Source organism: Neofelis nebulosa, chromosome X (assembly GCF_028018385.1).
Source record: "Neofelis nebulosa isolate mNeoNeb1 chromosome X, mNeoNeb1.pri, whole genome shotgun sequence".
NCBI classification, from domain to species: Eukaryota; Metazoa; Chordata; class Mammalia; order Carnivora; family Felidae; genus Neofelis; species Neofelis nebulosa.
Window position 1 is genome coordinate 60,924,442 of NC_080800.1, and position 17,446 is coordinate 60,941,887.

Consider the following 17,446-nt stretch of genomic DNA (forward strand, 5'->3'; position numbering starts at 1 on the left):
CACGTACAAGGGATCCCCAGTAAGATTAACAGCTGATTTCTCATCAGAAACCATGGGGAACAGAATATAGTGGGAAGTCAAAGTGCTGAAAGAAAAAGACGGCCAGACAAGAATTCTCTATCCAGCAAAACTAGCCTTCAAAAATGACGGTGAAATAAAGCCATTCTCAGGTAAGGGAAAAACTGAGTGAATTTATCACTATCAGGCCTGTCTTACAAGAAATGTTAAGGGGGAAATCCCCCAAAGACACTAGAGAGTAACTCAAATCCACATGCAGAAATAGAGAGCATCACTAAAGTTAACTAGGCTGGCACTTATAAAAGACAGCATAAACATATTATTGTTTGTAACTTTCTTCTGACTTTACCCGATTTAAAACACAAGTGCATAAAGCAATAATTATGGAACTATCTGGGTGGACTTTAAAGGTATAAAGATGCAATTTAAATAACAATAATAGTACAAAAGAGCTGGAGAGTCCAGAGGTATAAAGATCAAAGTTTTTACATAGTATTGAAATTAAATTGGTATTAATCTGAGTTAGATTCTTTTCAATTAAGATCTTAATTGTAATTTGTGAGGCAACCACTAAGAAATAATTCAAAATTGTAGTAAACAATAAAAACGGTATGAGAGAAAATATTTTTAACACAAAGTGGCACCTCAATGGTGAGAGAGAGAAACATGAAAACATGAGAAAAAAAAATGACAGTGGCAGACATAAATCATACCATATCATTAATTACATTAAATGTAAGTGGAATGAACATGAAAAGACAAAGCAGTTATTGGCAGAATGTCATGCAGATAAAAAGCAGAATGGTGGTTGACAAGGATTGTGGGAAGAGAAGGGGAATGGAGAGTTAGTGTTTCATGGGTACAGAATTTCATCTGGGGAAAATGAAAAGGGTCCGGAGATGAATATGTTGATGGTTGCACAACAATGTGATTGTGCTTAATGAAACAAAGATGTATGCCTAAAAATGGTTAAATGTTAAATTTTACGCCATGCATATTTGACTGCAATTTATAAAAAGGAAAAAAAGAAAAGAAAAGAAAAGGCATGCCCTGCCCATTGTTTGGGAAAGTAAATATTTTAACCTGGCCACACACCCCAAACTGATCTACAGATTCAATGAAATCTCCAACAAAATTCCAGCTGACTTCTCTGCAAAAATAAGTAAGCTGGTCCCAAAACTTTCATGGAAATTCAAGGATTCAAGAATAGCCAAAAAGGGGCGCCTGGGTGGCTCAGTCGGTTGGGCGTCCGACTTCGGCTCAGGTCATGATCTCACGGTCCGTGAGTTCGAGCCCCGCGTCAGGCTCTGTGCTGACAGCTCAGAGCCTGGAGCCTGTTTTGGATTCTGTGTCTCCCTCTCTCTGACCCTCCCCCATTCATGCTCGCTCTCTCACTGTCTCAAAAATAAATAAATGTTAAAAAAAAAATTAAAAAAAAAAAGAATAGCCAAAGAAACCTTTAAAAAGAAGGTTAAACTTAGATGACTCACACTTCCCAATTTCAAATCTTACTACGAAACTCCAACAATGAAGACAGTGTGGGTTTAGCATAAGGATTGTTATATAGATTAATGGAATAGGATTGAAAGTCCATCAAAACATTTTCACATTTACAGCCAGTTGGTTTTCAAACAGGTGGCAGGATAGTTATATGGGGTAAAAAGGAGTGTTTTCAACAAATGTTGCTAGGAGAACTGGATATCCACAAGCAAAAGAATGAAATTGGACCCAATCCTTATTTTACTCCCTATACAAAAATTAATTCAAAATGGATCACAGACCTAAATATACGAGCTAAAAGTGTAGAACTCTAAGAAGAAAGCATAGCAGTAAATTTTCATGATAGGTTTAGGCAGCGTTTTCTTATACACAACACCAAAAGGCCAAGGTACACAATAAAAAGAGATATAATGAACTTCATCAGATTTTATTTATTTATTTATTTATTTATTTTTGAAGTCTTTATTTTTTTATTTTTTTTCAATATATGAAATTTATTGTCAAATTGGTTTCCATACAACACCCAGTGCTCATCCCAAAAGGTGCCCTCCTCAATACCCATCACCCACCCTCCCCTCCCTCCCACCCCCCATCAACCCTCAGTTTGTTCTCAGTTTTTAAGAGTCTCTTATGCTTTAGTTCTCTCCTACTTTAACTTCTTTTTTTTCCTTCCCCTCCCCCATGGGTTTCTGTTAAGTTTCTCAGGATCCACATAAGAGAGAAAACATACAGTATCTGTCTTTCTCTGTAAGGCTTATTTCACTTAGCATATCTACCCTATGACCCAAGGGATTACAGGAGTACTGATGCATAGGGGCACTTGTACCCAATGTTTATAGCAGCACTCTCAACAATAGCCAAATTATGAAAAGAGCCTAAATGTCCATCAACTAATGAATGGATAAAGAAATTGTGGTTTATATACACAATGGAGTACTATGTGGCAATGAGAAAGAATGAAATATGGCCCTTTGTAGCAACGTGGATGGAACTGGAGAGTGTTCATCAGATTTTAAAAACGCTATTTCCTGCAAATAATGCCATGAAGAAAGTGAAAAGAGAACTTACAGAATGGGGAAAGTATTTGTATCCAGATGATATAAATTAGTTTTACAAACCAATAATAAAATATATAACCTCATTGAGAAATGAGGAAAAGATGTGAATAGTCATTTTCCCCAAAAGATAGAGAAATGGCCAATAAGCACATGAAAAGTGGCTTGATGACATTCGTCCTTAGGGAAATGCAAATTAAAACCATAGTGAGGACCTACTTTACACCCACTAGAATAGCTAAAATAAAAAAGATGAAAAATCATTGTTGTTGAGGATGTGGAAAAATGTGAACCCTCAAACATTGCTGGTTGGAATGTAAAGTGGTGCATACACTTTGGAAAACTGTCTGCCAATCCCTCAAATATTAAACACAGGGTTATCATGTAACAAAGCAGTTCCAGTCCTGGGTATTTACCTGAGAAAAATTAAAATATATATCCACAGAAAAGCTTGCATATGATTCCCCCAAAGTGGAAACAAACCAAATGCCCATCAACTGATGAATGGATACATAAAATGGGATATATCCACACAATGGAATGTTATTTGGCCATAAAAACAAATGAAGTACTGAAAAGCACTCAGGAAGATGATGGAGCAGGAAGATAACTGAGTTCACCACCTCCTTCAGACACACTGAGGCAACAACTACATGTATTGCAACTCACTCTGAACATGACCTGAAGACTGGAAGAGCAGATCTTCCACAACTAAAGTCATAAAGAGAAGTCTACATTGAAAAGAGTAGGAAGGGCAGAGATGCAGTCAGGAACCAAACCACCAGACGGGAAGGATATCACAAGTACAGAAGAGTGGAGGAGCAAAGGAGTAAAGGGATCAAGCCCCAAATTGAGCACCCCTGGCCCTTGGGACCTGCCTTGAGAAGACAACTCTCCATAAAGTCTGGCTTTAAAAATAAAAAATCAATGGGGCTTACCTCGAGAAGAGCTGGATGGCTATGGGAAACAAAGTATGTGCTCTTAAAGAGTTAGTATACCATATCACTTGGCATGAGACAAAGCACAGAAGCATCGGTTTGAAAAATACCTGGGTTATATGTGAAGGAGATTTATTGACTAATTTTAGGATGTGTGCTGGAGGCAGAGGGATCTGTAGGAGCTCTCTTTGGGATGGAAGTGATGGTGAGCACCATTTTTCTTGCCTTCCTTCAGCCTAGACCACCATACACTTGCAAAAGCTGGGTTTGACACTCTCCATCTATCTTGCTAGTACCACTTGTCCTGTCCCAGCATTCACCTGCAGACCACCTCATTCAATCTTCCTGCCCCAGCAAGTGCCCTTCTTGCCATACTGGTGAGATATTATAAAGTTTATTATTAAAACTTATTACATTTTAAAGTTCATTATTAAAATTTATTAATATTTTAAAGTTTATAATAGTGATGGCTGCACAACTCTTAAATATGCTCAAATAAATTGAATTGAAAAATTTAAAGGAGTTAATTGAATGGTATGTGAATTATATCTTGATAAACTGTTCTAAAAATGGGGAATTGAAGCTATTTAGAGCCAAATAATATTGAGTGGATCATCATGAACACATCTTCACGAAAAGAAAGGTTAGTTAAATGAAATTCTGCAGTCAGAAGTAAAATGATACTACATGGAAACTTGGATTGGCCAAAAAGAATGAAGGAATAACACACACACACACACACACACACACATATAATATTTTCTCATTAAAAATTATAAAAGATAATTGTCTATTTATAACAAATTAATATGAAAGGGTAATGGCATTTACAACTTACATAGAAGCAAAATATATGCAAAGGATGCTCCAAAATGCCGGAGGAGGAAATTTCATTGTATGTGAAATGGTGTCTATTATTTGAAGATAGAGTATGATACATTAAAGGTGCATACTGAAAGCCCAAGAGTAGCCACTGTAGTAAAATATAATAGTTATAACTAACATAAATGCGAGGAACAAAGAACAGAGAACAAATGTGACAAATAGTAAGTTACTATCAAGTTTGTGGTTTAAAAAAATGTATTGATAATTACACTAAATTTAAAGGACCTACACACTGGAAGAAAACGGTTTGGAAGGAGTTCAGTTTCCAGTTTGGAAGAAATTTAGATGTATACTATATACAAATATGCAAATAGATTAGAAATGAATAGGTGAATTGGGGCGCCTGGGTGGCGCAGTCGGTTAAGCGTCCGACTTCAGCCAGGTCACGATCTCGCAGTCCGTGAGTTCGAGCCCCGCGTCAGGCTCTGGGCTGATGGCTCGGAGCCTGGAGCCTGTTTCCGATTCTGTGTCTCCCTCTCTCTCTGCCCCTCCCCCGTTCATGCTCTGTCTCTCTCTGTCCCAAAAATAAATAAAAAACGTTGAAAAAAAAAAATTAAAAAAAAAAAAGAAATGAATAGGTGAAAAAAAAGGTATACCATACAAATACTAATTGAGATTAATTAATTAATTTATTTATTTTTTAATATATGAAATTTACTGTCAAATTGGTTTCCATACAACACCCAGTGCTCATCCCAAAAGGTGCCCTCCTCAATACCCATCACCCACCCTGCCCTCCCTCCCACCCCTAATTAATTAAAAAAAATAAATAAATAAATAAATAAATAAATAAAAAAAGAAAAAAAAATAAAACTCTGTATAATGGTATAAATAGGTAGAAATAAAAAACTTAAAGAGAAAAAAAAAAAAAAAAAAAAAAAAAACAAATACTAATTGAGAAACAGCTGAGTGTGTATATGATTATCAGAGACATCATACCAAAGGATATAACCAGAGGCAAAGTTGTATATTCCATGAAGACAGAGCCTGTGTTGGGTCTTAACACAAGTCTCAAGAAGTTTACAGGAGCTGACATCATACAGAGCAGGTTTTCTGAGCTGTAACAGCATTAAACGAAAAAGCAATAACATAAACATAGTATAAAAATCCCAAATTACTTGTAAATTAAGCAGAAAATATTTTAATAACCCATAGGCTGGAGAATATATCATAAAGGAAATTACAAAATATTTTTAATTGGAATGAAAATGAAAGCACAGCATAACAAACAAAATTTGAGGGATGCAGATACAGAGTGGCACTTAGAGGAAATTTTATTGCACTAAGTTTTTATATTATAAAAGAACAAAGGCCTCAAATCAATATATATAATATAGAAGAAGAGCAAGGTAAATGGAAGGGAAATAAGGTCCATTAAAAGGAGGATAGATAGATAGATAGATGACAGATAGATAGTTAGATAGAAATCTCCAGGTACTGTCCTTAAAGAAACACATGCATCAAAACTACTAGATCAAGAGTTTAAAAGAACTCTTTTAAATATGTTCAAAGAGCTAAAGGAAAATACAGATAAAGAACTAAAGGAAATCATGAAGATGATATATGAACGAAAGGCTAATAGCAACAAAGATAAATTAGTTTTTAAAGTGCCAAACAAAAATTCTAGGGATGGAAAATACAATGGGTAAAATGATAAATTCACTAGAGGGTTTTCAACAGCAGACTCAAATAGACAGAAGAAGCAATCAATAAACTTGAACAGAGTTGATTTGAAATTACTGAGTCTGAGGAGCAAAAGGGAAAAAGAATGAATCAAGTTGAAGAAAGACGAAGGGGCTTCTAGTATTTCACCAGGTGGAACAATATATGCATTACAGAAGTTCCAGAATGGTTAGGGAGCATGCAGAGAGATTATTCAGAGATAATGGCTGAAAACGTACCAAATTTGAAGAAAAACATAACTACTCAAATCCAAGACACTGAAGGATCCAAGCAAGATAAACACAAGGACATCCACCCCAAGACACATTGTAATCAACCTGTCAAAAGCCAAGGACAAAAAGAGAATCTTCAAAAGAGCAAGAGAAAAGTGGTTCATTATGTATAAGGGACCCCTAAGAAGACTATTAGCAAATTTCTCAGCAGAACCCTTGAAGTCCAGAAGGTAGTGAGATGATATATTTAAGTCCTGAAAGAAAAACACTGTCAACCAAGAACACTATATCCAGCAACACTGTTCCTCAAAATGACAAAGAAGACGTTCTGAAAGAAACAAAAGCTGATGGAGTTCATTACCACTAGGCCTGCCATCCAAGATATGTTAAAGGGAGTCCTTCAAGTGGAAACTAAAGGACTCTAGACAGTAATTTGAAGCCATATGATAATATAAATTATCCAGTAAAGGTAAATATATGGGCACATAGAAACATATGTTATTGTAATTTTCATTTGTAACTCTATTTTGTTTTCTATAGAGTATGAACGACAAATGCATAAAAATAATAAGCCCATGTCAATAGGTACATAATATATAAATATAAAATTTGTGGGGCTGGGCTCACCGCGCGTCCTGCTGATCACTTAGATTCCACCTACACCTGCCTAACTAACCCAGAAAACCACCAGAAGACTAGCAGAACGGAGTATCCGGAGCCAAGCGCAGACGAGAGGCCCACGGAAGAGGGTAGGAAGGGCGACAAGGTGGTGCGCGCTACACGGACTGGTGGGAGGGAGCTGGGGGCAGAGGGGCAGCCCGCTGGCCAAGCAGAGCCCCCGAGTCTGGCTTGCAAAAGCAGAGGGGCCGGACGGAGTGTTCCGACAGCAAGCAGGACTTAGCGTCTGGGAGGTCATAAGTTAACAGCTCTGCTCGGAAAGCGGGAAGGCTGGAGGACAAAGGGAGGGAGAGTTGCTGAGCCCCGGGACAACAGAGCTCAGTTTGGCGGGGTAAAAAAGACACTCGCCAGAGCCATCTCCCTCCCCCATCCCCCATCCAAAATCCCAAAGGGAACCAGTTCCTGCCAGGGAACTTGCTTGCTCCGCGCAAATACCCAACGCTGTGCTTCTGTGGAGCCACCCCTCCAGCAGCAAGTCTGACTCCCTCTGGCTGCCACAGGGCCCCTCGTGAAGTGGATCACCTAAGAAGAAGTGAGCTAAGCCTGCCCCTCCTGCCCCCGTGCACCTTGCCTACCCACCCCAGCTAATACGCCAGATCCCCAGCACCACAAGCCTGGCACTGTGCAAGTAGCCCAGACGGGCCATGCCACCCCACAGTGAATCTCGCCCCTAGGAGAGGGGAAGAGAAGGCACACACCAGTCTGACTGTGACCCCAGTGGTGGGCTGGGGGCAGACATCAGGTCGGACTGCGGCCCCACCCACCAACTCCAGTTATACACCACAGCACAGGGGAAGTGCCCTGCAGGTCCTCACCACTCCAGGGACTATCCAAAATGACCAAACGGAAGAATTCCTCTCAGAAGAATCTCCAGGAAATAACAACAGCTAATGAACTGATCAAAAAGGATTTAAATAATATAACAGAAAGTGAATTTAGAATAATAGTCATAAAATTAATTGCTGGGCTTGAAAACAGTATAGAGGACAGCAGAGAATCTTTTGCTACAGAGATCAAGGCACTAAGGAGCAGTCAGGAGGAGCTGAAAAACGCTTTAAACGAAATGCAAAACAAAATGGAAACGACGACGGCTCAGATTAAAGAGGCAGAGGAGAGAATAGGTGAACTAGAAGATAAAGTTAAGGAAAAAGAGGAAGCTGAGAAAAAGAGATAAAAAACTCCAGGAGTATGAGGGGAAAATTAGAGAACTAAGTGATACACTAAAAAGAAATAATATACGCATAATTGGTATCCCAGAGGAGGAAGAGAGAGGGAAAGGTGCTGAAGGGGTACTTGAAGAAATTATAGCTGAGAACTTCCCTGAACTGGGGAAGGAAAAAGGCATTGAAATCCAAGAGGCACAGAGAACTCCCTTCAGATGTAACTTGAATCGATCTTCTGCACGACATATCATAGTGAAACTGGCAAAATACAAGGATAAAGAGAAAATTCTGAAAGCAGCAAGGGGTAAACGTGTCCTAACATATAAAGGGAGACCTATAAGACTCATGACTGACCTCTCTTTTGAAACTTGGCAGGCCAGAAAGGATTGGCACGAGATCTTTAATGTGCTGAACAGGAAAAATATGCAGCTGAGAATCCTTTATCCAGCAAGTCTGTCATTTAAAATAGAAGGAGAGATAAAGGTCTTCCCAAACAAACAAAAACTGAAGGAATTTGTCACCACTAAACCAGCCCTACAAGAGATCCTAAGGGGGATCCTGTGAGACAAAGTACCAGAGACATCACTACAAGCATAAAACATACAGACATCACAATGACTCTAAACCCGTATCTTTCTATAATAACACTGAATGTAAATGGACTAAATGCGCCAACCAAAAGACATAGGGTATCAGAATGGATAAAAAAACAAGACCCATCTATTTGCTGTCTACAAGAGACTCATTTTAGATCTGAGGACACCTTCAGATTGAGAGTGAGGGGATGGAGAACTATTTATCATGCTACTGGAAGCCAAAAGAAAGCTGGAGTAGCCATACTTATATCAGACAAACTAGACTTTAAATTAAAGGCTGTAACAAGAGATGAAGAAGGGCATTATATAATAATTACAGGGTCTATCCACCAGGAAGAGCTAACAATTATAAATGTCTATGCACCGAATACTGGAGCCCCCAAATATATAAAACAATTACTCATAAACATAAGCAACCTTATTGATAAGAATGTGGTCATTGCAGGGGACTTTAACACTCCACTTACAGAAATGGATAGATCATCATCTAGACACATGGTCAATAAAGAAACAAGGGCTGTGAATGGTACATTGGATCAGATGGACTTGACAGATATATTGAACTCTGCATCCCAAAGCAATAGAATATTGCACCTTCTCGAGTGCACATGGAACATTCTCCAAGACAGATCACATACTTGGTCACCAAGCAGCCCTTCATAAGTGTACAAGAATTGAGATCATACCATGCACACTTTCATACCACAATGCTATTAAGCTTGAAATCAACCACAGGAAAAAGTCTGGAAAACCTCCAAAAGCATGGAGGTTAAAGAACACCCTACAAAAGAATGTTTGTGTCAACCAGGCAATTAGAGAAGAAATTTAAAAATATATGGAAATAAATGAAAATGAAAATACAACACAAACGCTTTGGGATGCAGTGAAGGTAGTACTGAGAAGAAAATACATTGCAATCCAGGCCTATCTCAAGAAACAAGAAAAATCCCAAATACAAAATCTAACAGCACACCTAAAGGAAATAGAAGCAGAACAGCAAAGACAGCCTAAACCCAGCAGAAGAAAGAAATAATAAAGATTAGAGCAGAAATAAACAATATACAATCTAAAAAAACTGTAGAGCAGATCAACGAAACCAAGAGTTGGTTTTTTGAAAAAATTAACAAAATTGACAAACCTCTAGCCAGGCTTCTCAAAAAGAAAAGGGAGATGACCCAAATAGATAAAATCATGAATGAAAATGGAATTATTACAACCAATCCCTCAGAGATACAAACAATTATCAGGGAATACTATGAAAAATTATATGCCAACAAATTGGACAACCTGGAAGAAATGGACAAATTCCTAAACACCCACACTCTTCCAAAACTCAATCCGGAGGAAATAGAAAGCTTGAACAGACCCATAACCAGCGAAGAAATTGAATCGGTTATCAAAAATCTCCCAACAAATAAGAGTCCAGGACCAGATGGCTTCCCAGGGGAGTTCTACCAGACGTTTAAAGCAGAGATAATACCTATCCTTCTCAAGCTATTCCAAGAAATAGAAAGGGAAGGAAACCTTTCAGACTCATTCTATGAAGCCAGTATTCCTTTGATTCCTAAACCAGACAGAGACCCAGTAAAAAAAGAGAACTACAGGCCAATATCCCTGATGAATATGGATGCAAAAATTCTCAATAAGATACTAGCAAATCGAATTCAACAGCATATAAAAAGAATTATTCACCATGATCAAGTGGGATTCATTCCTGGGCTGCAGGGCTGGTTCAACATTCACAAATCAATCAACGTGATACATCACATTAATAAAAGAAAAGATAAGAACCATATGATCCTGTCAATCGATGCAGAAAAGGCCTTTGACAAAATCCAGCACCGTTTCTTAATAAAAACCCTTGAGAAAGTCGGGATAGAAGGAACATACTTAAACATCATCAAAGCCGTTTATGAAAGCCCACAGCTAACATCATCCTCAATGGGGAAAAACTGAGAGCTTTTCCCCTGAGATCAGGAACATGACAGGGATGCTCACTCTCACCGCTGTTGTTTAACATAGTGTTGGAAGTTCTAGCATCAGCAATCAGACAACAAAAGGAAATCAAAGGCATCAAAATTGGCAAAGATGAAGTCAAGCTTTCGCTTTTTGTCAGATGACATGATATTATACATGGAAAATCCGATAGACTCCACCAAAAGTCTGCTAGAACTGATACATGAATTCAGCAAAGTTGCAGGATACAAAATCAATGTACAGAAATCAGTTGCATTCTTATACACTAACAATGAAGCAACAGAAAGACAAATAAAGAAACTGATCCCATTCACAATTGCACCAAGAAGCATAAAATACCTAGGAATAAATCTAACCAAAGATGTAAAAGATCTGTATGCTGAAAACTATAGAAAGCTTATGCAGGTAATTGAAGAAGATATAAAGAAATGGAAAGACATTCCCTGCTCATGGATTGGAAGAATAAATATTGTCAAAATGTCAACACTACCCGAAGCAATATACACATTCAATGCAATCCCAATCAAAACTGCACCAGCATTCTTCTCGAAACTAGAACAAGCAATTCTAAAATTCATATGCAACCACAAAAGGCCCCGAATAGCCAAAGTAATTTTGAAGAAGAAGACCAAAGCAGGAGGCATCACAATCCCAGAGTTTAGCCTCTACTACAAAGCTGTCATCATCAAGACAGCATGGTATTGGCACAAAAACAGACACATAGACCAATGGAATAGAATAGAAACCCCAGAACTAGACCCACAAACGTATGGCCAACTCATCTTTGACAAAGCAGGAAAGAACATCCAATGGAAAAAAGACAGTCTCTTTCACAAATGGTGCTGGGAGAACTGGACAGCAACATGCAGAAGGTTGAAACTAGACCACTTTCTCACACCATTCACAAAAATAAACTCAAAATGGATAAAGGACCTGAATGTGAGACAGGAAACCATCAAAACCCTAGAGGAGAAAGCAGGAAAAGACCTCTCTGACCTCAGCCGTAGCAATCTCTTACTTGACACATCCCCAAAGGCAAGGGAATTAAAAGCAAAAGTGAATTACTGGGACCTTATGAAGATAAAAAGCTTCTGCACAGCAAAGGAAACAACCAACAAAACTAAAAGGCAACCAACGGAATGGGAAAAGATATTTGCAAATGACATATCGGACAAAGGGCTAGTATCCAAAATCTATAAAGAGCTCACCAAGCTCCACACCCGAAAAACAAATAACCCAGTGAAGAAATGGGCAGAAAATATGAATAGACACTTCTCTAAAGAAGACATCCGGATGGCCAACAGGCACATGAAAAGATGTTCAACATCGCTCCTCATCAGGGAAATACAAATCAAAACCACACTCAGATATCACCTCACGCCAGTCAGAGTGGCCAAAATGAACAAATCAGGAGACTATAGATGCTGATGAGGATGTGGAGAAACGGGAACCCTCTTGCACTGTTGGTGGGAATGCAAATTGGTGCAGCCGCTCTGGAAAGCAGTGTGGAGGTTCCTCAGAAAATTAAAAATAGACCTACCCTATGACCCAGCAATAGCACTGCTGGGAATTTATCCAAGGGATACAGGAGTGCTGATGCATAGGGGCACTTGTACCCCAATGTTTATAGCAGCACTCTCAACAATAGCCAAATTATGGAAAGAGCCTAAATGTCCATCAACGGATGAATGGATAAAGAAATTGTGGTTTATATACACAATGGAATACTACATGGCAATGAGAAAGAACGAAATATGGCCCTTTGTAGCAACGTGGATGGAACTGGAGAGTGTGATGCTAAGTGAAATAAGCCATACAGAGAAAGACAGATACCATATGTTTTCACTCTTATGTGGATCCTGAGAAACTTGACAGAAACCCATGGAGGAGGGGAAGAAAAAGAAAAGAGGTTAGAGTGGGAGAGAGCCAAAGCATAAGAGACTGTTAAAAACTGAGAACAAACTGAGGGTTGATGGGGGGTGGGAGGGAGGGGAGGGTGGGTGATGGGTATTGAGGAGGGCACCTTTTGGGATGAGCACTGGGTGTTGTATGGAAACCAATTTGACAATAAATTTCATATATTGAAAAAAAATAAAATAAAATTTGTGAAATCAATCATATAAAAATGGAGGTGAAATTGTAAAGGGCTAGATTTTGTGTGCAATTGAAGTTAAATTGGGATTAATTTAAGATAGATTGTCATACTTCAGGATTCTTTATGCAATCCCTGTAGTAGGCACAAAGAAAATATCTATTGAGTGTACACACAGAAAAACAAGAAGAAATCTAAATGTGAAACTACAAAAATAACTAGACATAAGGAAGAAAGTAATGGAGGAAATAAGGGACAAACTATAAGGAATACAGAAAACAAATAACGAAATGAAAAAAGTGTTTCCCTACTAGCACTTACTTTAAATGTTATTAAATGCATTAAACTCTCCAACTGAAAGACATAGATGGGCAGAATGGATTTTTTTAAATGATCCAACTAAATGCTATCTACTGCAAACTCACTTAAGGTACAAGGACACACAGAAGGTGAAAGTGAAAGGATGGGTAAAGATTTTCCCTGTAAATAGTAACTAAAATAAAAGGAGGTATACTGTCAAAAGAGACAATGAAGGTCATTTTATAATGATAAAAGGGTCAATGAACCAGGAATACATAATAATTATAACCATATTTGCACCAAATGTCAGAACTCCAAAATATATGAAGAAAACATGCACAGAATTGAAGGAACACATGGTCAGCTCTACAATGATAGGAGACTTCAATAGTCACTTCTAGTAATGGATAGAACTACCACGCAGAAGATCAAAAAGGAAATGCAGGACTTGGACCACCCTATAGAACAATTATATCTAACAAACATACAGAGAACTCCATTCCAAAACAAACAAAGACATGCACACTTTTCTCTAGTACATCTGGAACATTCTCCAGCAGAAACCTTATGTTAGTCAACAAAACAAGTATTAAAAAGTTTCAAGAGATGGAAATCATGCAAAGCATTTTTTCCAATCACAATGGAATGAAACTAGAAATTAGTAGCAGGAGAAAAACTAGAAAATACACCAATATGTGAAAATTGAATTTGTAATTCAAGATTTTTTTCATAAAGAAAACTTCAGTCCTAGATAGCTTCGCTAGTGAACAGTATCACACATTTAAAAGAAAAGAAAAGAAAAATACTAGCAGTCCTACAGAGCTTTTCCAGAAAATCCAGGAGGAACACTTGCCAGTTCATTTCATGAGGGCAGCATTACTTTTATACAAAAAAATAAAAAATAAAAATGGAAAATGACATTACAAGGGAAAGAAAGCACTACAGACCAGTATCCCTGATGAACATAGATGTAAAACTTACTCATGAAATTTTAGAAATTTGAATCCAATGATATCTGAACGGTATAATCCTTGACCAGGCACAGTTTTTCCTAGGAATACAAGGTTATTTTATTTTATTTTATTTTATTTTATTTTATTGAGAAAGAGTGAATGCGCCCAAGTGGGGGAGGGGGCAAAGGGAGAGACAATCTTAAGTAGGCTCCATGCTGTGTGTGAAGCCCAATGAGGCTTGATCCCACGACCTTGGTATCATGACCTGAGCTGAAAGAAATCAAGAGTTGGACGCTCAACTGACTGAGCCACCCAGGCGCCCCCAAGGTCATTTTAACATTTAAAAACTACATCACTGCTTTGCCATGCTAAGGGAATGAAAGAAAATCAATGATTATCACAATATGACAGAACAATCATTTGATAATATAGAATATCCAATCACAATAAAAACATCTAGTAACTTAAGAGCATAAGGGAGCATCTTCAACCTGATAAAGTTAGTCTACCAAAAAAACCTGCTGTTGGCATCATACTTGATGGTGAAAGACTGAATGCTTCTCCCATAAGTTTAGAAATATTGCAGAATGTCCACTCTTACTGTGTCAATTTGACATTACATTTGAGGTTCTATTTGATGAGATAAAAAGAAACAAAAGGCATGCAGATAGAAAAGGAAGAAAGTCAAAACTGTCTTTATTTTCACAAAGCATGATTGTCTATAGAGACAATAGTAATCTAGGGGGAAAGAAACTCAGAAATCATCTCCCAGATCTAAGAAACAATTTAATAAGGTCGCAGGAAAGAGTCAATATAACAAAAAGTCCTTTTTATTCCAAGATACCAGAAACAAATACCTGGAGATAGAAATTTTCTTCAATGCCACTTACGATAGCAGTAAAATAAATAGAATACCTACTGAGAATTTTGGTGTAACCTGTTCAAGACTGGTACACAGATACCTATAAAATATTGCTGAAAGAAATTAAAGAAGTGTTCAATAAATGGAGATATGTTCATGGATCAGAAGACTCAAAAAGTTTTAAGATGACAATTCTCTAGTAATTCATCTAGGGATTTGCCATAATCATAATCAAAATGAAAAGCAATTTCTAAAACTCATATGGAAATGCAAAGGACATAAAATAGCCAAGGCCATTTGGAAAAGAACAGAGATGGAGGACTTACACTACCAAATTCCCTGACTTAATATAAAGGCATGGTAACCATGACAGTGTGGTATCATCATAAAAATAGACATATGGATGAAAGGATAAAATAGAAAGCCCAGAAATAGACTTAACTATATATGGTAAGTTGATGTGTGACAAAGGTTCTAGGATGATTAAATTATCAAATAATTAAGTAATGCTGCTGGGAAAAGTGTATCTCCATATGGAAAAAGAAAGCACAAGCAAACTTCAGTACCTCATGCTATATGCAGAAATTAACTCAAAATAAATCATAGATCTAAGTGCAAATTGTAAAATTGAAGATCTGCAAGACAACATGAGAGAAAATTTTGTGTGTCGTGAAGTTAGGCAAAGGTATCTTAGGTAGAACATTCATTCAAAAAGTATGAATCACAAAGGAAACATAATCAATGGACTGTTGTCAAATCTAAATACACACACACACACACACACACACACACACACACACACACACACACCTTTTGCTTCTGAAACACCAGGGTTCAGTACCTCTGTGTGGCACAATTTTATACTCCTCATGACTGACCTTGACTTCTACTTAATCCCCAGAACAGGGTCTACTGATTTTTCAGTTACAAAAACTCAACTTTATTGCCTGGGATCCTGCTTGTGAAGCACTCCTCTTTCTCTATTTCCTGGTCAACTTTTTCCCTCACTCATTTTAGGCATGCTTCCTCTGGGAAATCTCCAAGACTCTATTCTAATTCCCAAGGCTGGATGGTTGTCACTTCTTGTTCCTCCCATAGCCATGTAAAGTTACTTCCATTGTTCTCTACTGTAATCATCCTTTTCTTGGCTTCTCTCCCACAGAGTGGCTTGAAGTAGCAACCCAGCTTCATTCATTTCTATGACCCCAGGTCATGGCCCATTGATAGGCTCCCAGAGAAGATTAGCCCTGTATCCTCACAGCTATGTAAGAGATGCTTTCCTAAACAATGCTATTTCTCAAAAACCAAATAAAAGATTCTGAGCCCACCTCCTTCCTCTTTCCCATCCAGGTACTGTTTGCAAGGGAGTTCCCCTGAATTCAGTGGCACAGACTCTCATAGTTCTTAGTGGTAAAAAGGGGGCATAACTACACAGCTTCACTTGTAACCCAAGTGTCAAAGATGAAATTTCATATGGCAGAGGTAGGCAACGATGAGCTCTTACCTTAATTATTCTGCTTTCAACTTGGCCCAGCACAGCAGCCCCCCCCACCCCCGTCCCTCACATTTTCCAAGCTCTCTAGGCCTCAAGCCACCTGTCCATTACCCATCAGATGCTGACTCACAGCCATGGCATCTCACATAACCCTCTGAGAGGAAAAGCTCTGCTGTTGATTGGGCTATGGATGCCATCACCTAGCTCACCCTCCTTGCTTTGATAACTTGTTTAGACCCATACACCTCCCCAGAGCTTTGATGTACGTAATCTTATGAATCTCTCCCATGTAGGGAAGGCCCAAATGAACACTCCTATCTATGGCATCCCCACCAAATGACAACTCACCATCTGCCTGAACACCTCTGATTTTTTGGTCAGCAAGTAGAAATCTGGCTTGAGCCTGCTGGGAAGTTCAGAGAAAATAAGAAAAAGAAAAAGACTCAGGAGGGGTGGGAGTAAAGACTCAGGAACAGAGGGGATGTCACATGCCAGAAATGTATCCACTGCTTGAGCACAGTGCACTCAGCTGTGGGAGGGAGGAAGGACAGGACAGGGCCAGAGGGGCTAGAGGGGCGTGGTGGGGCCAGGCCCTTAGCCTGTTTGCATGAAGCAGAGTGAGGAGTTCAGCTGGTCTCTTCAAGGAAGTCCTGTCCATCACTTCTGGCACATCACACTCTCCTGGAAGCATGATCTTCACTCCTTTCCTTCCACCTCCTGACCTGGTGAGTCTGCTTTCCCTCTTACCATGGGATGTCAGCCCCAGGGGGCTGGAGTGTGGGCTACAGCAGTCCCAGCTGTATCCCTAACACCTGGAATAGGGCCAAGGATGCACACAATACTTACTAAATGAGTTAATGAATGTCAGGGAACATGGGGACCACTAGGATGAGGCTATCTACTCTTGCTCTGTTTGTTTTTCAGAATGTGAAAGACACCAAGGAATTTGTTTTTTTGTTTGACACCGCAGAGAACCCACCCAATGGCACAAGCTCACCCAGAGAGCCTGCTGGTCCCCAAGGATCTTGGAGGAGCTGGT

The 17,446-nt window shown here is 38.7% G+C and overlaps 1 protein-coding gene across 1 annotated transcript in view; it reads right to left on the bottom strand.

Annotated features, from left to right (window-relative positions):
• LOC131502541 (doublesex- and mab-3-related transcription factor C1-like) overlaps nt 1–16,825 on the bottom strand; it is a 36,285-nt gene extending 19,460 nt beyond the window's left edge. Inside the window, exon 1 of the mRNA XM_058713321.1 lies at nt 16,756–16,825. The gene's annotated coding sequence lies outside the window, so the exon portion shown is untranslated. The remainder of the gene's footprint in view (nt 1–16,755) is intronic.
• Between the last annotated feature and the right edge of the window lie 621 nt (nt 16,826–17,446).